This window comes from Chiloscyllium plagiosum, unplaced genomic scaffold, assembly GCF_037043375.1.
Source record: "Chiloscyllium plagiosum isolate Xiang-an unplaced genomic scaffold, Cpla_swu_hap1 HiC_scaffold_16, whole genome shotgun sequence".
Taxonomy (NCBI): domain Eukaryota; kingdom Metazoa; phylum Chordata; class Chondrichthyes; order Orectolobiformes; family Hemiscylliidae; genus Chiloscyllium; species Chiloscyllium plagiosum.
In genome coordinates, this window is record NW_028270154.1 from 85,589,877 (window position 1) to 85,611,969 (window position 22,093).

General features: G+C 43.4%; 1 pseudogene; it reads right to left on the reverse strand.

The window, feature by feature from the left end:
* LOC148147589 (uncharacterized) overlaps positions 1-17,484 on the reverse strand; it is a 41,481-nt pseudogene extending 23,997 nt beyond the window's left edge.
* Between the last annotated feature and the right edge of the window lie 4,609 nt (positions 17,485-22,093).

Below are 22,093 nucleotides of genomic sequence, written 5' to 3' on the forward strand. Positions count from 1 at the left end.
CTTTATGCGGATTTATGCCTGTGTTTCACAATTCCAAAGGACACTAGATCCAGCCCAAAGAGCATGTGATTTACCAAAGGGCATGTAACCTCCAACAAAGGGCATGTTTAGTTCCCCCAAAGGTGTCCCAGGACCAGATCCAAAGAGGTTCTCTTTCTTCTCCAAACGGGTACCCTACAGTGTGGAAACAGGCCATTCAGCCCATCACACCAAATCTGCAAAGACCATCCCACCTACACCCACCCCCACACCCTAGCACCTTGCATTGTCCATGGCTAATCCACCTAGCCTGCACATCCCTGGACAATATGGGCAATTTAGCATGGCCTTCTGCACATTGTTGGACTAAGGGAGGAAACCAGGGCACCCAGAGAAAACCCTTGTAGACACGGAGATAATGTGCAAGAGAATAAGCGTCCATGGTGCTGTGCAGCAGCAACACAAACCACTGAGCCATTATGCCGCCCACTCTACTCAGTGTATTCTTCACAGATAGACTAGGAAGTACTCTAACATCATCAGCAGGATACATAGTGCTTAAAATCAACTGAGAACATCATTTACTTTTTATAATGTGAATGATGTTTCATTTCTCACAGTTTTTAGACATAGCTTTGATCCAGCTACTTTGATGCTATTCCAATGATCGAACTTGGAGACATGAGACTACTTCTTCAATCTGTGTCTAGAGGTTGCCAGCAGTCATCAACCAATCATTTGTAACAGCAATGTTCAAAACAAAGATCACAAGTTGATAGATTCCAGTATGGGCAACTGACTCACCTGATTCATGTAACATGTGTAACTCGCTGCTTTTAACCCATGTATTGACGTGTGTTTTGATGCAGCAAGACTATGGCTGCATTTCAATTTGAAATGTCAGGATTTTGCTAAATGTTGCCAATTCTATCAGTGCCAAAGTCTAACCTATACCATATCCAATTATATCAATCTGACATTTGCTAAAATGGATCACATCACAGATTGAACTGGGCATTGGCTATGAAAATTCTCAATCAAACATTTGGAAATTAGTCATACAGAACATCACCAATATCATAATATTTCAATTCCTCGGGTTTTTTTTATTTTTAATTATGTATCTCAAGCTATAACAATCAAAATGGGAGATGGTGGTGTGTTGGCAATTTGGCTATTAATCAAGACTAAAGCAAAAGCAGGAATTAGTGGGACAGTTCGGCAGGTCTGGCAGTAACAGTGAAGAGAAATCAGCGTTAATATTTCGGGTCGAGTGACCCATCTTCAGAACCATATTAACATTTCAGGTAGAGGCACCTTTCTTCTGAAGAGGTTTCTGAAGATGGGTCACTCGATCTGAAACGTTTACTCTGATTTCTCTCTCACAGATGCTGCCAGACCTGCCGAGCTGTTCCAGCAACTTCTGCTTTTGTGTCTGATTGACGACACCTGCAGTTCTTTCGGTTTTTAATCAAGACTAAAGCCCCGGGAATGTCAGTTCAAATCCCACCTCGGCAGCTGGAGGAATTTAAATCGAATATCTAAATCAGGAAAACAACGTTCATCTAAATAAAAGTGACAACTAGCGTTGATTGCTGCAAAAGCTGATCATTGATTCTGAACTTTCTGCTGAAATAGCTGAATAAGTCTGTTAGTTCAAGAACAGTTAAGGAAGGGAAAAATGCTATCTCTTCAGTACTACCTACCTCTCATAAACAAAACAAATTACTCCGTGCCATTCAGCTCCTGAATAAATGCCAGAAGTTACATTCCTTTTAAATTCACAAGTTTCACACATATATTACCAATACTGCTATAGAATCCCGACAATGTGGAAGCAGGCACACACCAACTCTCTAAAGAACATCCCACCCCATTCCTGTAATTTCAATGGCCAATCCACCCTAACCCGCACATCTTTGGACTGTGGGAGGAAACTGGAGTACCCAGAGGAAACTCACACAGGCACAGAAAGAACGTGTAAACTCCACACAACACAATCACCCAAGGCTGTAATCAAACCTGGCTCACTAGCATTGTAAGACAGCAGGGCTGACCACTGAGCCACCACACCAGGTAGATAGGATAGTGAAGAAGACATTTGGTATGCTTTCCTTCATTGGTCATGGCATTGAGTGTAGGAATTGGGAGGTCATGTTGCGGCTGTACAGGACATTGATTAGGCCACTTTTGGAAAATTGCGTGTAATTCTAGTCTGCCCCCTATCGGAAGGATGTTGTGAAACTTGAAAGGGTTCAGAAAAGATTTACAACATGTTGCTATGGTTGGAGGGTTTGAGCTACAGGGAGATGCTGAGTAGTTTGGGGCTGTTTTCCCAACACTGTTGGAGCATTGTAGGCTGAGGAGTGACCTTTGTAGAGGTTTATAGAATCATAAGGGGCATGGATAGGGTAAGTAGACAAGGTCTTCTCTCCCTGGGGTGGGGGAGTCAGAACTAGAGGGGTTGAGAGGGGAAAAACTTAAAAGGGAACTAAGAGGCAACTTTTTCATGCAGAGGGTGGTGCGTGTAAGGAATGAGCTGCCAGAGGAAGTGGTGGAGGCTGATATAATGGCAACAGTTAAAAGGCATCTGGATGGGTATACGAATAGGAAGGATTTGGGCAAAGTGCTGGCAAATGAAACTAGATTAGGGTATTGGATTGGCATGGACTAGTTGGACCAAAAAGTCAGTTTCTGTGCTGTATATCACAATGACTCTATGCTTGGACTGTGGGAGGAAATTGGAGTATCCAGAGGCACAGGCAGAACATGTAAAATCCACAAAGACAGTCACCCAAAGCTGGAATCGGACTTGGTTCACTAGCATTGTAAGGCTGCAGCGCTGACTGCTGAGCCACCATGCCAACCTCTGTGACACTGGTACATTTTTCCTTCAGTTTGATTTGCTGCTGTTTCATGAATCACATTTGACCCAATCTAGAAACTGATTTTTCTTCCCCCTTCAACCCCTGACATCTGTTAGCTATTGTCCACCTCAACATCAACAGACAATAGGGCTGACAATAGCTAACCTGCACAGGCATGGGAGGATCGCAGTGCTGGTTTAACACACACACCACTTTAAGTTCACGCTGTGTGATGTTTTGAATGATCTCTGTGCACAGCCAACATTTCTCATGCTGTTTTATTGAATGCACACAACAGAAGGGGGCTCGATAGGGTAGCTGGCTCAAGGTATTTAAATGCATTCTGCACCTAGCTCTTAACGATGTATTGTGGCTGAACAAAGTAGGTGAATCTTTCTTTTTTTAAACAATGAATCTGGGTTTTCAAGGGTGGCTGAATATATGACAGAATAAGCACCAAGGTTTTCTGACAATGTACTAAAGGATGGTTGTATTCCCATCATAACGTGACGATCCCCAGGCTTTGCTCTTTTTATTTTATGAAGAGAGCTTGAAACAGAGGTGGAATCTCCAAGCTGATAAAGTAAACTGTTTGTGAGGCCTTGAAGATTTTTTTTGGAAGTTGGAACAATAGAAGCAGCATGAATGGGTGGAGTCAGGCTCCCACAGAACCAGGGTTTTATAGACTCATACATTCGCAGCGTCAAACAGCATGGAAGCAGACCCTCTGGCCCAACCAGTACGTGCTGAATATAATCCCAAGCTAAACTAGTCCCAACTGCCTGCTCCTGGACCATATTCCTCCAAACCTTTTTATTCATGTTCCTATCCAAGTGTCTGTTAAACGTTACAACTGTGCCCACATCCACCACTTTCTCAGTCAGTTCATTCCACATGTGAACCACCCGCTATATATAGATTTGCCCCTCATGTCTTTTTTTAAATCTCTCTCCTTCCACCTTAAAAATATGCACCTCGTCTTGAAATCCCTTATCCTGGGGGAAAAAAAATCTACCATTAACCCTATCTATGCCTCTCATGATTTTATAAGCGTCTATAAGGTCACCTCTCAACCTCCTGCTCTCCAGTGAACTTTAATTTAGCTTTCAGTATTTGTTGGGGATTTGAAGCCTCCATACATTACTCCCTGCTACAGCAGAACACTTGAGTTATTTCTCTCTCTCTCTCTCTCTATCTGCCAGAATTTCCTCTTGATGTTCTTTCCTCCTGGACTGGAGATACACTGCATGTGTGAGACAATCTATTTTACAGACTTTGCCTGTGCCAAGTGTGTGTTTATGGGATGTTACTATGTTGGGACAGCCACTGCTTAGTAGTTAAACAAACTATTATTCTGTTGAGTTTTCTAACAGAGTTGAAGTTTGACCAATTCCTCTTTCTTTCGGTTGTATTTTAGCTGTAGAATAAGAATAACATGTTTTGCTAAAAGCCAAGTAGCGTCACCAATCAAATTAAACCTGGAACACAATACCTTTAAATAAGAAATTTAGGGACAAGGCTATCTCCTTGATGTATTTGAAGATCGATAACAAGAACCACTCAATAGTGCTCTGACTCCAGCTACTCCTACTACCAAGATGGTGACAGCAGAATAGGTAATGCCCGTGCTCAGCCTACTCTGCATTTTCCATTCACTTCTTTCTTTTTTCCTTTTCTCATTTTCTTTTAACGTTTAAAAAAAAAACATGATCAGAGAGTGGTAGCATTGGCATTGGAGGGTTACAGCAGCTGAGAGCCCAGTGTGATGGTCAGTGGATCCGGAGTACAGCAGGAGGACTAGGGGTCAGCTGACCCAGAGTGGAGTAGGGTGCCCAGGGGTCAGGTGACTCGGAGTGGAGCAGGATGGTCGCAGAATGAGGGACCGGTGTGGTCAGCCTGTCACAGACAGTGGTCAGCGAGCCCAGTTGGGGTGAGCCCAGTGTGGGAGAGAGCAAGTCCCAAGTTTGGACCAGCTACAGGCTACAGAAGGACTGTAATATTTATCTTTTAACTTTATTTCCTAATTTACTCAATGAAAACCTGTAATGTAGAACTCCTGGCTTTTTTCTTTATTTCTCTATTTTCATACCTAATCTATTTTAGCAGCAAAGATTTGTAGCTAGGTACATTGTACCCCAGATGGTGCAGTGTGGGGCAACATCATACACTTGTCACAGTGCTCCTGTGGTTTTGAACATGAGTACAGGTAATAATAAAACTTAATTCCAATTCAAATTCTATTCACTGGCTTAGTTAGAAAGATGCCAGCTATCATGAGATGGTGTGGAAATGCCAGAGATGGACAAGGTCAAAAATCAAACAACACCAGGTTATAGTCCAACAGGTTGATTTGAAGTTATGATTTGAAGATGCCAGAGTTGGACTGAGGTGGACAAAGTTAAAAATCACACAACACCAGGTTATAGTCCAACAGGTTTATTTGGAAGCACTAGCTTACGGAGCACTGCTCCTTCATCAAGTGATTGTGGAGTATAACATCGCAGGACACAGAATTTATAACAAAAGTTTACAGTGTGATGTAACTGAAATTATATATTGATAAAGACTTGGATTGTTTTTTAAGTCTCTCATCTTTTAGAATGGGCATGTTGATTTCAGTTCTTTCGTGTGTAAATCCCAGAATATTTTTAAAGTTACATTCTCAAGTGAACTTTAACAATAGGTGCCATGTTGGCCCAGATAATGCCTTGAAGATGTGAGATGCCTTATGTGAGGATATCTGTGCCCCAATGTTCAGACTGATTCTAATAAAAAAAAGGGATTTACAGAATCTTACATGGATTCATGCAGTTTTCCAGCAAAATAAAATTTAATTCTGCAAGTAAACATTCACCCACAAACTTATGTGTGTGTGTAAATGTAAATGTAAAGGGGTATAAGTCTGTGAGAGGGTGCGTGTGCGCCTGTGAGTGTGGGAGTGTATGCATGAGCATATGACAAGGAGCTTGTGCATGAGAGAGGGTCTGCATGAGTGTATGGGTCTGTAGGAGTCTGTGTGTAGAAGTGTCTGTGTGTCTGTGTCTGTCTGTGTGAGTGTATAGTGCAATTGGGTCACCTGTACTTTGACATGACCCCAAGGTCCCGGTTGAGGCCATCCCTATGGATACTGAACTTGGCTATCAGCCTCTACTTGGTCTCTTTGCGTTGTTGCCTGTCCCTAAGTCCGTGTTGGAGGATGGTCTCCCGAAGGTCCGAGGTCGAATGTCCTGGACCGCTGAAGTGTTCGCCTGCTGGGAGGGAACACTCCTGTTTGTTGATTGTTGTGTGGTGTCCATTCATCTGTTGCCGTACCTCTGCTTGGTCTCACCAATGTACCATGCAGCATATGAGATAGAAAACATTGGCCGAGTCACATGAGTACCAGCCACGTACATGTTGGGAGGCGTTCCCAGGTGTAATGGTGGTATCTGTGTCGACAACCTGTTCAAATAAACCTGTTGGACTATAACCTGGTGTTGTTTGATTTTCAACCTTATCCCAAGATGCTGGTGAAACCAGACTTGAAGTTGCCCTGAAGGTAATTTTCAGTATCCTCTACTGAATAACAACAAGCCATGGTCCACACATTGAAAAAGTGCCAGGTCGGACATTGGCAAAAGGAATATAGACACTGAAAGAATGCAGAATGGTTACATTGGTTTTTAAATGTGCACTTTCTGGTGTTTTATTTTCATTTTTGTGATGCTGGTTGGAGGAAGCCAGTGTTGAATGAGGTGACAAAAAGTGACCTGGTCTCACAGGGTTCCTGAGTCAATAAGGTTATTATTGTGAAGGTAAGGGGAAGTGAGTTTGTGGAGTATTTAGAAATGTAAAAGAAAAAACTTTGGTGAACTTGCTAAGGAATGGGAAGATAGTGAGGCCAAAGAAAAGATTGCAGTAAGTAGAAAACCAGGCTCATTGGTTGGGATGTTGCCTGCACTGTTCTGGCTTAAGGTCTTTATCCTCACTGTAAAAGAAATTGCATTAATTCCTTATTTTCTCTTTATGGTCATTTTCCTTCCCACTTGCTAGAACAAGGGAAAATGTAATTTTCAAAGATTTTATGTGCTTTGCTGCTCTGTGTTCTTGACACTATAATGTCCATCCATGTTGATGTTATGGTCAAAGAAGCACAACAACACCTCTACTTCCTCAGGAGGCTAAGTAAATTTCACATGTCCACAAGGACTCTTACCAATTTTTATAGATGCACCTCAGAAAGCATTCTATCCAGATGCATAAAGGCTTGGTACGGCAACTGCTCTGCTCAGAACTGTAACTACAGAGAGTTGTGAACTCAGCCCAGAACATTACACAAACCAACCTTCCACCCGTTGAGTCCATCCACACTTCCCACTGCCTTGGGAAGGCAACCAACATCATCAAAGACCCCTCCCACCCCAGTTATAATCTCTCCCACCCTCTTCCATCAGGCAGAAATTACAAAAGCTTATCACAAGCACCAACAGATTCAACAATAGCTTCTTCGCCGCTGTTATTAGATTTCTGAATAGACCTTTCAAATTTCAAATTTAATGTTGATCTTGCTCTCTGTGCACCTTCTCTGCAGCCGTAACATTGTATTCCTCGCTCTGTTCTATTACCCTAAGGCACTCTGTATGGTCTGATGTGCCTGTACTGCACACAAAACAAAACTTTTCACTGTACTTAGGTACATGTGACAATAATAAATCAAACATAAAAAATGATGAGCAGAATGGCAGCTATGCCAGCCTTGCCAGGAACATTTGATATGCTCTCATGGATATTGTAAACCCTGAATTTCTGCGCCATTATAAGTCAGATTTCAACTTGATTTTATCATCATGATTCGGCTAGGTATAGCATTTCTGGCCGAAAATACTTCTCCGCTGGCCACATAAACTGTTTAATGTTTCGGTGAGGCAATGACCTCGCGGTACTATCACTGGACTGTTATTACAGAGACCCCCCCTTGAACACCCCCCACTCATTCCTGATGAAGAGTGCATGCTCGAAACGTCAGGTCTCCTGCTCCTCGAATGCTACCTGACCAGATGTGTGTTTCCAGCGCCACACCCTTTGACTGTTATTACAGAGCCCCCAGCAATATTCTGGGGACCTGGGTTCAAATCTTGCCACGGCAGATAGTGAAGTTTGAATTCAATTGAAAAAAAAATCTGGAATTAAGAGATTAAAGTTGACCATGAATTCACTGTTGATTGTTGGGTAAAACCCTTTTGGTTCAAGGAAGGAAATTGCCATCCTTACTTGGTCTGGCCTACATGTGACTTCAGACCCACAACAATAGAGTTGACTCTTAACTGCCCTCTGGGTAATTAGGGATGGGTAACAAATGCTGCTTAGCCAGTGACACCCTCATCCCATGAATGAATAAATACTGGAAAATCTTCAGTCCACAGTCAAAAGTGCCTTTAGGAGCAGAACTTTGAATATAGAGCCCATTCAGTCTGTGCAATTGTGTTGTCTACGTGAGAGACAGGAAAACCGGAATAAGACTATTTTTATCCTATTACCTGTGTGTCCAATTTGGATAATTATGAAATACAGTTCTTGAGTTATTTCTCCATGAGACACTTGGATATACAGTGAGGGGGAACACTGCTACTTCCAGTTCTCACCTCTCGGCAAGACAGTGCAACATTGTTATCTCCATATGGATTCCATCTGAAGTTTGGGATCCAATATTACCCTCCCACTCCCCCACCCCCAGTGTTTCGGCCATCTTGGAGAAACAGAGTTTCTCAGAAGTCTGTTTTTGCCACATCCTGCGATCTACAGGAGTTTGCACATTGTCCCCGTGTCCGCGTGTTTTTTTTTCGGGTGCTCCGGTTTCCTCACATAATCCAAATACCTGAATTGGCTGTACTTAATTGCCCCATAGTGTCCAGTGCTAGGTGCACTAGTCCAGGATAAATGTAGAGTAATAGGGTAGGGGAATGTGTCTGGGTGAGTTACTCGTCGGAGGGTCAGTGGGGACTTGTTGGGCTGAAGGGCCTGTTTCCACACTGTAGGGATTCTATGATTCTCTGATTCTACATTCAGTGCCATGTTCCGCCCAATGCCCACAGACAAACCCACTCTCCCCACAACAGCACTGACTCGCCCTAGCACAGGCCTGTCCCTGTCCACCCATTTCATTCCATTCTTCAGTCTCCACTGTTGCCTTATAAAGTCATATTTTTTTCTCTTCCTTTCAGCTTTTCATTCTGATAATACAATGCCAGTATTATTCTCAATCACATCATGTTCGAATATTTCAAGCAATTGCTCATGGATTTATCACAAAGCAGCTATCGCCTCCTATATTGTTTTCCAATAGCTTTTCTGAAAACTTCAGTCCAATTTTAAAAAGTTGCTCATTGAATTATATCAGCATTCTAAAAGCACTTCAATTCCAGTCTGTCTTGGATATGGTGTCCCAGTCCGATTAATAACAAGTAGGTGCAGAGGAACTGAGATTAAGGGCAGATGCACATTGGAACAGTTTGAAGAAAATCAACAGTTTGAAACACAAGATTACTGAAGTGGACTGAGAGAAAGATGCGTCATCTCTGTCTCCTTGTTTGTATTTTATACAGAGGAACCACGATTATCTGGCTTTCAATTAACTGAATTTTGGATTATCCAAACAAGATCGCAAGGCCCCAATTCTCAGCCAAATAAGTCATCCAGAATTCGACTAACCAAACGAAATACTCCCCGCACATGTCCTTCAGATAATCGAGGTTCCTCTCTATTGTGTAATGACACTGTGTGTTGGGTCTCACAAATGAATTTCTCATGACTTCAGGTTGCCAATTGAGGAGAACAGGAAATCGGCCAACTTTTCCAATCATTACATCTCAGGAGTGAATCGAAAGAAATCGCAACAAGTTATACTTGGAAGTGGTCAATGGAACTTGTGATATAGATTCACCTATATCTGTATAAATACAAGGCACATCTCAAGAGTGTTTTGGAATGCTCACAGCATCCCTGCCTTGATGTGCTTTCTGTGCCTTGCCTTTCAGCTAAAGATACTAAGTTCACAGCATTATTAAATGAAAACCAAAAGAAATGCTGATGTTGGATATCAGAAACAAAAATAGAAAACTGCTGGAAAAGCAAATCCTCTTGGGGGTGAGTCTGAGCTGGAGGCAGTTACTGAGGAGAGTGACGTAGCTGTGGAAATGGGTTTTAGCAAATATCTTGTCAATCACCAGGATGCCACCACCAGACACATATACCCCTCCCCTCCCCTGTCAGCCTTCTGCAGGGACTGTTCCCAGGTCCACTCCTCCATCACTGGCAACACTCCACCACATCCACCCCCTGCCCCCACAGAGCATCTTCCATGGCAATGTTTCACCCACACTTCCCACAAACTAGTCTGCTGCATTCACTGCTCACCATGTGGGTCTCCTCTACGTTGGGGGAAACAAAGCACAAACTGGGTGACCCCTTCGTAGAACATCTACGTTCTGCCCACAAGATAGATCCTGAGCTGCCTGCCACTTCAACACCCCACCCTGACTCCTGGCCAACATCTCTGTCTCAGGCTTGCTGCAGTGCTCCAGTGAAGCTCAGGGTAAGCTGGGAGAACAACACCTCATTTTCCCACTTGGGAACCTTACAGCCTTCTGGACTCAATATCGAGTTCAACAATTTTAGGGTTTGAGGCACTTTCTCCCATGTCCTTACCCCAAGCCCCACACACCAGACCCTGTTATCACATGGAGAAAGTGAGCACTGCAGATGCTGGAGATCAGAGTTGAAGAATGTGGTGCTGGAAAAGCACAGTCGGTCAGGCAGCATCCGAGGAGCAGGAGAATCGACGTTTCGGGCATAAGCCCTGATGAAGCCTGATTCCTGATAAAAGGCTTATGCACAAAACATCAATTCTCCTACTTCTCGGATGCTGCTTGACCGGCTGTGCTTTTCCAGCACCACACTCTTGACTTGTTATCACACGGTCTGCTATTACACATTTTTGGTCACTAACAGTCCCCATTAACTGCTCTCACACTCCTGGAGTGATCGTTATCCACTCCTTTGTCTATCCAAATGTTCTTCTCTCTCCTTGGATTCTATCTCCACTTAGCATTTACAGAGGAACCTCGATTATCCGAAGGACACAGGCAGGGAGTATTTCCCTCAGTTAACCGAATTCTGGATCATCAAATGCCGGATAATCGAGGTTCCTCTGTACTCCTTAATCTGTTCCCCCATTCTACCTTCTGCATAAGAACCAACCTTTTCCAAGCTACCATCAGTCCTGAAGAAGGGCCACTGATCCTGAAATGTTAACTCTGCTTTCTCTCCATACATGTTGCTGGACCTGCTGAGCTTTTCCAGCAGTTTCTGTTTCTGCTTCACGTCATTGCTGCATTCAGCACACAGACACAAAACCGGAGAGCTGGATATGGTTGTCAGATGTCCTCAGTTAAACCAAGGGGTATAACCTTCAGTGCGGGGGTGGTTTCTGGTAAGTCAAGGTCAGCCCTTTACTATCACTCCTGGGTCTTGGAGTCAAAAAGTGTGGCGCTGGAAAAGCACAGTGGGTCATGCAGCATCCAAGGAGCAGGAGATTCGATGTTTCAAGCATAAGCCTTTCATCAGGAATTGGACACAGAGTCTTGGACACAGTAGGCAGCAGCTCGGGATAGTCAGATTAAGAATTCTCTCCTCATAAGGGGTGAGGAGCTGAATGTCGGGTAGCCCATTAATTGTTTCTGCTCTATTGTGGGCTGCCTTCCTTATGCTATGAGAGAAAAGTTCGTAATAAGGGAAATGAAAGTGGATGGCACAGCTGTCACTTTTGGTGTCGAGAGGAGATGTCCCAATTGGGTGAGTGAGTAGGCCACATAGAGGGAATGTAGGGTTAGAGGTCACTGGCTTGGAGTCAATGAGGGAGGGTTTAGTCAATAGTGAGAGTGCTGGGGCAGGAACCTTGTGGGAGCTGAGGAAAGTAACAGAGTGGGTTCATGAACCTGATGTCTAACATGGATTTGCCAACACTAGGTCAAGCCAGATGAGTCTGATGAACGTTTCTGAAGAGGTGCCTAAAGCTGTGCACAGGGGACTGACTGTAGATATCAAGTGTATATAATCTCACTGAATGGCAAAACAGACTCAAGTCTTCAATGATCTATAACTGTAGCTAGTTTCTGTTGAGAGGCGACCTTGCAGAAGCTCATAAAATCATGAGGGGCATGGGTAGAGTTAACGGTAGCAGTCTTTTCACTAGAGTGGGTATTTCAAGACCAGGGGGGCGGATTTTTAAGGTTAGATAAGACAGATTTAAAGACAAGAAGGGCAATTTCTCTACTCAGAGGATAGTTCATCTGTGGAATGAACTCTCTGATATCTCACCTTCATGCTAACTGCAGTCATAGTCATAGACCTGTACCTTCTGCCTGATGGAAGGATTTGGAGGAGATCATTACCGGGGTGGGAGGGGTCTGTGATGATATTGACAGCTCTTCCACAGCAGCGAGCCGTGTAAACAGAGTCCATGGTTGGAAGGGTCTGTTTCCGTACTGTATGACTCTGACTGTAGTTAGCATGAAGGTGAGATATCAGAGAGTGAATGACGGCACTTACGCTAGCGGAGTGGGGAAGATAATTGACCTTTTTTCCTACAGCGCTGGACATTCCACTAGGTGGCTGAGACTGGCATTGTTTGATTTTGTGGCCTCCTGTCATGTTGCTGAGACATGCGATCTCTGCACATCCCTTATCCACAGGATTTCCAGATCCCTGTTTGCAACTTGCCCATGTATCCACGTTGCTACTTCACGTCCATAACATCACCTGGTGACTGTGTTAGAATCGATTTATGCGTCTTGTGTTATATTTTGTATTATAATACATCTGCAAAGCATCTTAATGACATCCAAAGCAGGATACAAATGCAAGTTATTATTGTACCACGGAAATTGGACTCAGAGCTGATGGTAACTCACGTTGCTTCCCCACTTGTTTTGCAGAATTATCTCTACAGGCAATGCGAGTTTATTAAACATGATTTGGTTGTCATGCGATTTGTGAATTGTGGATTTTTTAAAATATAAAGTGAACTCCCATTCGCTGGATGTGATTTCATCCCCGGCACTTACCTGAACAGCGAAACCCAGCCTAAGGATCCTCTGTCTGCAAAATGCAAATTTAATGGGGACAGCTAAAGCAGGAATGCAATCCGCTCTGCAAGCCTTGAACCTGAGCCGGAAACTGGGAATTGTCGTCTACATTTAGAAGGAACTTTATTTCAAACTGGGGGAGAATCGTGGGGAGGACTGGAATTCCACATCAGGATCACATGGTCAGTCAGCTTGTGGGATTTCTGGTGAAGAGCTTCATAGAAGGTACAGTGCTGTAGTCAATGAATGTAGTGTTAAATTTACTATATTATTTCATTAAAATATATGATTGAAAGATTTTGTTAGACTGTGCTATCATTTGTGTTAGGCTATTATTTTTGTTTCGATTTTTACTGATATTTTTGCTGTTTCGCCCCTCATCCTGTTTTTGCCCACAGGCCACATTATTTATACTGCACCATTTTGTATAACTCGGTATCACACAGGAACACAGCTACAGTATTATAGGAGAGACTACCTGCACATAAGAGTCATGGAGTCATACGGCGTGGAAACGCACAATTGTATTCAAGTTGGCAAACAGTAAGGAAGCATTTGGATCAACCTTCCATTTGGCGGACAATCCAACCAAACAAAACATTGATCTGTCTTAGTCTGAAAAGTGAGAGCTCGCTCTACTTCTTTCTCTGTGCCAAGATAGTTTTAACAAATAGTTGAGGCATTTTTCAGCAACAATGGGAAAACTGTTGAAAATCTAAGGAAAACTTTTTAAGGGGAAGAAGTTCCACAAAACAATAATGTTTGGAGAACCCATTCTCATGGGAAGGCGACAAGCAGTAGCATGACACGTATGGGCTGGAACTCTCCTTTGTCTCCATGGTCTGAGATTTAATCATTTCGCAAACAATACACATCTGCTGCGATTGCCTTCCTCAACTGAAAATAGCCTTGCCCAACATTTTTTGTGTCCTTTCCTGGAGGTGTTGTCCTTTTAAAGCTGTATCAAAGAGGTAGATTTAAACAATTAGTAAATGAGTGAAATTGTTGGTAAGTGAGTGAACCTTTTTCCAGGCAATTTGCAAAAAAAATCATTTGGGCATCATAGTGGCTCAGTGGTTAGCACTGCTGCCTCTCAGCACCAGGGACCCAGGTTTGATTCCAGCCTCAGACGACTGTCTGTGTGGAGTTTGCACATTCTTTCTGTGTCTGTGCAGGTCCCTTCCGGGTGCTCTGGTTTCCTCCCACAGTCCAAAGATGTGCAGGTTAGGGTGGATTGGCCATGCTAAATTGCCCATAGTGTGCAGGCGAGGTGGGTTAGCCATGGGAAATGCAGGGTCACAGGGAGAGGGTACATCTGAGTGAGATGACCTTTAGAGGGTCAGTGTGGACCTGATGAACTGAATGCTTCCACGCTGGATGGATTCTATAAAACTATTGCAAGGAAGGAAGAGCCTTTGACTGTAATTCCACTTTGTTGGTTACTGTGGTGAGAAGCTGAAATTACTGCAGATCATCTGATTAACTTGCTCAAGGTCAGGACTTTACACACTGTGTTTACAATAGGTTTAAGAGTTTGGGGATACATGGTGGCTCAGTGGTTAACACTATTGCCTCACAGTGACCTGGGTTCGATTCTATCCTCAAGTGACTCTTTGTGTGGAGTTTGCATATTCTCCCTGTGTCTACATGGGTTTCCTCCCACAGTCCAAAGATGTGCAGGTTAAGTGGATTGACCATGGGAAATGCAGGGTTACAGGGATAGCATAGGCGGGGTGGGGGTACTCTGGCCGGGATGCTGTTCAGAGAGGCAGTGTGGACTCGATGGGGCGAATGACCTACTTCAGCATTGTAGGGTTTCTATGACCAGCTAGCACATTAGGTGCTAACGTTGAAGCTGCAGTTACAATACTCTTGCCTCACTGAGAGGGACATGGTGATATCAGGATAGTAAGAGACACAGTCGACAAAATGTGGCGCTAGAAAAGGCACAACAGGTCAGGCAGCATCCGAGGAGCAGGAGAGTCGATGTTTCGTGTAAGACCCTTCCAGTTCTCTCCTCAGATGCTGCCTGACCTGCTGGGCTGGTTCCAACACCACACTTTCACGACTCTAACTCTCTAGCATTTGCAGTCCTCACTGTCTCCGATTTGCAAGAGACACAAGCAAGTAATACTTCATACTTCCTGTGTGCAGCTCACAATGTTTTGAGTTTGGTGTGTCACTCGCAGGGCATGCGTACAGGGCTTTGGTACGATATGGATTAGAAGGTTGTGTACTTCCAGTAAATGTGAGCCAGCTTTAGAAAATCCATGAGTGTCAATATCACTCTGACAAGCAATGGGAAAGCTTTCAAGAAGAGCAAATGTTTTTAAATAAAAAATAGATCAAGAAAATCTGAGCTCTTCTTTCCCAGGAAGAGGTCACTGTTGGAATATTGTGTGCAATTCTGGTCTCCTTCCTATCGGAAGGAGGTTGTAAAGCTTGAAAAGGTTCAGAAAAGATTTACAAGGATGTTGCCAGAGTTGGAGGATTTGAGCTAGAGGGAGAGATTGAACAGGCTGGGGCTGTTTTCCCTGGACCGTCGGAGGCTGAGGGGTGACCTTATAGAAGTTTATAAAATCATGAGGGGCATGGATAACGTAAATAGACAAAGTCTTTTTCCTGGGGTTGAGGAGTCCAGAACCAGAGGGACAGGTTTAGGGTGAGAGGGGAAAGATATAAATGAGACCTAAGGGGCAACATTTTCACATTTAGGGTGGTGCGTGTGTGGAATGGGCTGTCAGAGGAAGTAGTGGAGGCTGGTACAATTGCAGCATTTAAAAGGCACTTGGATGGATATATGAATAGGAAGGGATATGGGCTGGGTGCTGGCAGGTGGGACTAGATTGGGTTGGGATATCTGGTCAGCATGGACAAGTTGGACCGAAGGGTCTGTTTCTGTGTTGTACATCTCTATGACTCTATGAGGTGATTAAGGTCTGAGCCTCTAGAACAATGATAAATATTACAGGGCAAAAATATTACTTTGTCGTCATTCAGACCAAATTTTAAAAAGGACATAAATTGAAATTGGCGGCAAGAAAATTTAAAGTTAAGTCAAAGCTGCTTCCTGTTCATGTTAAATATATCTGTCCAATCCAGGCAAACAATGAGAAACAAATGCTTTAGATGTATATAAAGAATCCCCAAATCACTGACATTTGTCTTTTCTTTAATAGTCCAAGGCTTAATTTGGTCGTGTTCACATCCCCACCCATCCTACTACTCAACTTAATTGTTAAATTTGCAGATTTTGTTGGTTGGGTTAATTCACATTTAATTCAGTTAAGAGACCAACAAGACCATGGTAATGAAACTAATAAATGCTTCAGCAAATTTTTTGAAAATCATTATCAGTGACCTTACGTCAGGTCATTTATCGATGGAAAGTTGGACAGAATTAACACAAATGTCCATTGTTTCTGATAAATCTATTTTCAACTATGTTTTTTTTATTCCTTTGAAGTTTTATTTGGTGGACTAGCAATTCCATATTATTGAAACTAGTCAATGCTTCAGAGGACTTTTTGAACATCATTATCCGTGACCTTACATCAGGTTGTTCACAGTTGGAAGATTATACAGATTCAATAAGAGTGCCTACTGTTTGTGATAAATCCATTTTCAACGATGCTTTTATTCCTTCACCATTTTATATGGGGGTTTCTAGAAAAAGCAACAATTGCCCATCCTTCAATGCCCTTGAGAGCAGTGACGGGTGAACAACATTAACATAGTTCCGAAGTCACATGTAGGCCAGACTCGGTAAAGGAAGCAGTCATCTTTCCCTGAGGACATTCATAAACCGGATAGGCTTTCAAGGCCTGATCGATTATCCATAATGTCAAGATGGTCCCTACACATGTATAGGCATGGCCCATGATGTCATAGAATCCCTACAGTGTGGAAACAGGCCATTTGGCCCAACAAGTCCACACCAACCCTCTGAAGAGTATGCCACTCAAAACTATTCCCCTATTACTGAACTCTCCCCTGACTATTGCACCTACCCTACACATCCCCAAACACTATGGGTAATTTAGCATGACCAATTCACCTAATCTGCACATCTTTGGATTGTGGGAGGAAACTGGAGCACCTAGAGGAAACCCATGCATACAGGGGGAGAATGTGCAACCTCCACACAGGCAGTCACCCGAGGCCGGAATCGAGCCTGGGACCCTGACACTGTGAGACAGCAGTGCTAACCACTGAGCTACCATGCTGCCCCAGTTAGCTGCAGCAAGCTGCAGAAAGTGTTTATAGACACATATAAGGCTGACCTTGTGTTCCAAACGGAGAATAATGGATGCTGAGAATGAGGAGGCCGAGGAGGCTGGAATGTTCAGGGAAATGGTATCTAGAGACAGGTGGAAGTAGAAGCTTGGAGCAAGGGGGCCATGTAGGCTGGGCTTGAGGGCAGTGGAGATTTGGAAGCTTGCACTGATGAGCTTGAACTTCCCATCGCTGGAGATGTCTGTGACTTCAGTCTCCTGCTGTTTTTTCACCACATTCATTGCAATGCTCCCTCACAGAGGTAAATCATAACCTCATAGAGCATAAGAACAAGTAGGCCATTCAGCCCCTCGAGCTTGTTCCACCTTTCAATGAGGTCATGGCTGATCTGGAAGGGAAGACCCTTCAGAACGGAGGTGAGAAGAAAGTTCTTCAGCCAGAGATTGTCGACTCTATGGAATTCACGGCCACAGAAGGCTGTGGAGGACAGGTCATTGAGTTTATTTAAGACTGAGATAGATAGGTTCTTGATTGTTAAGGAGATCGAAGGTTATGAGGAGAAAGCAGGAGAATGGGGTTGAAAAAGCTATCAGCCATGATTGAATGGCGGAGCAGACTCGATGGGCTGAATGGACTGATTTCCTGCCCTTATGTCTTATGGTCTGATGGAATCATGAAAATTTAGCATGCAGTTACAGTGTGTAATCACGTAGGTTAACTGAATGCCTTTATTATAAGTGGAATTTAACATTAACATTAGGATGTTACGCTTTACTTAGACAGGTCATTAGTGAGGTCACACCTTGAATACTGTGTGCAGTTTTGGTCTCCTTATTTAAGGAAGGATAGATTTCAGCATCGGAGACAATTCAGGAGGGATTCACAAGATTGATGCTGGTGTGAGTGGATTGCCTTGTGAGGAAATGTTGAACCGGCTGGGATTGTTTCCACTGGAGTTCAGAACAGTGAAGGGTGATTTGTTTAAAGTAAATAAATGTGAATATTTTTGACAAGGTGGATGTGGCAAAGATGTTTCCTATTGTGGGTGTGTCCAGAGCTCGGGGCACTATTTAATTGAAAGTCCTGACTATCAAAATCAGACGGTAGAAGTCCTGAAGAAGGGTTACATCCGAAATATTGACTTCTCCACCTCCTGATGCTGCCTGTCTTGCTGTGTTCTTCCAGCCTCCTACGTGTCTACCTTATGTGCACCATCCAAAGGATGCAATGCAACACTTCACCCAGGCCCTTTGGACTGCACATACTAACCATGACTACTTCTAGCTAGAAACACAAGATCAGCAGATACATGGGAACATGACCACATACAAGTTCACTTCCAAGCCAGATACCTTGCTGACTTGGAGAGTTTGATTTGGATAAATGTGAAGTATTGTATTTTGATAATACAAACAAAGACAGGACTTATACAATTAACAGTGGGGACCAGGGCCATGTTATGGAACAGAGAGACCTAGGATTTCAGATACATAATCCTTTAAAATTTGCATCACAGGTAAGACAGGGTGGTTAAGAAGGTGTTAAGCGCACTTGCCTTCATTGTTCAGAACTTTGAGTACATGAGTTGGGGCGCCATGTTGAGGTTGTACAGGACATTGGTGAGGCCTCTTCTGGAATACTGTGTCCAGTTCTGGTCGCCCAGTTATAGGAAGGATGTTAGTAAACTGGAGAGGTTTCAGAAAAGATTTACCAAGATGCTGCCTGGAGCGGAAGGTTTGAGATATAACAATGAACTAGAAAGGCTGGGATTTATTTCACTGAAGCGTAGGAGGTTGAGGGATGACTATATAGAGAATTGTAAAATCATGAGGGGCGTAGACAAGGTCTTTTCTCTAGGTTGGGGGATTACAAGATTAGGGAGCATATTTTTAAGGTGAGAGGAGAAAAGTTTTAAATGGAAATGAGGGGCAACATTTTATACACTGAGAGTGGCTTGTGTGTGGAATGAATTGCCAGAGGAAGTGGTGGATGTGGGTACAGGTACAATGTTTAAAAGACATTTGGATAAGTACATGAACAGGGAAGGTTTGGAGGGATATGAGCCATGTGCAGGCAGATGGGACTGGTTTAGTTTGGGAAATGATTGGCATGGATGAGTTGGACTGAAGTGTCTGTTTCCATCCTGTCTAACTCTATGACTCTAAGTCAAAAATTAATAGTCCATATTTTCTCACTATTGTCACATGTTTTAGTGTGAATATCACTAAACATCAGTGTCAAAGTTCACTGCCTGTCACCAACTGTAACAACACTCTGCTGACAAACAAATGGTGATAAATTTGTTGCTGAGATGAATATGCTTCCAGAAGCTCCCCAGTACGAACAGATATCTGTTAGAGGCTGTAACTCTATCCTTATTTTCATCTAATGGTTATAAATTGTTGAAGTTTGAATCTTTGGCCAATAACATTAGTAAAGTTGCAATTAGATATTAGCTATAATGTACTCTTTCATATCGTTATAACCAATTGAGATTTTTCATTAGTTTCCAGTGTGTAACTCAGTTTCAGGTTTCCATTATCCTATTCTAGGTCTTGCAGGTCTCTCACCTGAAAGATTAGCCCTTACGTAAACCCTATTCTACATTCACTGCGAGGAACCTGTCATAATGATTTCAGGGTCAGTTTGGTATCAGGGAATACAGTGACATGTTCAAATGAGGTAGGAGTGGGTTTGGGCTTTGAGGGACAGTTGGTATTTTGAGAGGTCTGCAGTCCAGCACCTGGGAACATTGGGAGGAAATTGCCGTTATGCTGGGAACACACAGGTTAAAATAAATGGTCAATAAATATTATAATTTTGATCAGGATTCTGGAATCTTGTGGCATTGCAGAGGAAGGTCTCAGAGTCTGGGCTCAGGAGTTTTACAATGGGTGAGGAACAGTGATTAGACTGTCTTACTTTTCAACCCGCTTGAGTGCTCACAAATAAAATTGGTGCTCTTTTGTTTTATGCACATTCCAATTAAATTGTAGTTCCCCAAAATTTAATGTAATTTTTAAAATTCATTCAGGGGATGAGGGAGTCACTGGCTAGGCCAGCATTTATTGCCCATGCCTAGTTATCCAGAGGGCAGTTAAGTTTCAACCACATTGCTGTGGGTCTGGAGTCACATGTAGGCCAGACCAGGTAAAGATGGAAGTTCCCTTCCCTAAAGGGCATTAGTAAATCAGTTGGGTTTTTTCCAGACAATTGACACATGATCATCAGTAGATTCTTAATTCCAGTTTGTTTATTCAATTCAAATTCCACTATCTGCTTTGGCAAGATTTGAAGCCAGATCGGTATGGGCTAACAGTCCAGAGATAATACCACTAGGTCATCACCTCATCACAAATGAGGCTAGTAAGGAACTAATTGCAGAATTACATTTTTTTAAGCTAGGTCCAAGTTGGTTCAAGTTCTTTGGAGTGATTTTCCCTGTAGGGCGGAATGAGAAATCTCAATGATTGTAAGATTTTTCATTGTGTCTTACCAAACTCATCTCATTAACCACTTATTCAGTCCCCATGGAGCCTCTCCCACGTAATTCCACTCCCATCTTACCATGTGCCATGCCGCAAACAAGATTTCCACACAAGGCCAGCTTCCCTCGCATCTGCTCCAGCTTTAAAGGGCTACTTTTTCACCCATACAAGAGTTGACCATCCAGTGATATCCCCTCACTGCCAATGTGATGGTATGACAGCAATAATCCCATGTAGCACATGGCTTGACACTTGGTTGACACTTTCTTGCACATACCACACAATTCCATCTCCTAGTTTCTGTTCAACCACTATGTTACACACTTCACCAGTCCTCAGCCATAGCCCATTTGAACACCCTCGCTAAGTCAACGCTTCTCTGTCCCCAACGCACCTACATTTGCCATTCTCTGGTAGGGGAACACCTCAACCAGGCAGGCAGTCAGACAATTACAAACAAGAAATTTCATTGACAGCCAACAAGAAAATCCAAAGGTGTGCAGGTTAGATGGGATTGGCCATATTACATTGTCTCATAGTGTGCAGGCAGATTAGCCATGTTAAATGTGGAGTTACAGGGAAAGGATCAAAAATAGAAATGGCTGGAAAAGCTCAGCAAGTCTGGCAGCATCCGTGGAGAGAAATCCGAGTTAACGTTTCGGGTTGAGTGACCCTTCCTCAGAACTGGAGGGTCAGGTTGTGGGTTTGGGTGGGATGCTCTTCAGAGGGTCTGTACAGAATCAATGGCCCGAATGGCCTCTATCTGCACTGTAGGAATTCTATGAATGTCTGACTGTGTTTGCCCCAGATGTCCATTAACAGATCCTATACACAACTGACCAGTCCCTGACTACAGCCTTCTCAGCTTCCTGACTGATGATACATGAGTCCTTTGACTGCTCTTGCTTGGCCCTATATGACTGGCTGGTACCTACTGACTGGACAGCGCAGTTAGCTGGATGGCTGCTTTGTGATACCAGTGAAGCCAATGGCATGGGTTCAATTCTTACACTTTCTGAGGTTACCATGCAGAACTCTCCTTTGCAACGGCTGCTCTCTCCTGACGTGTAACTAAACTCAGCACCAGTCTTCATTCTCTTTTTCATGACAGAGGAGCCCTGTGGTCAGCTAAACCCTTGGTGCAATCAAACTGATCCTCTGACCATTAGTGTCTCAAGCAGACAAATGACCATGGGCCCCTGCACTTTTCCCGTGACTAAACTGAGCACAACCCTCCACTTATTTTCCGACATGATTTGGTGCATTTGCCATTCAGGCAGCTGGAACATGCTGTCTCGGTTTGCTGTACAACAAGATGCCCTCCATTACTGGAGTGATTACTGCTGCCAAGGAGACAGCATGTCAGTACTGATAGCCTTGAGCTGGTGCCTGAAGGGTTAAC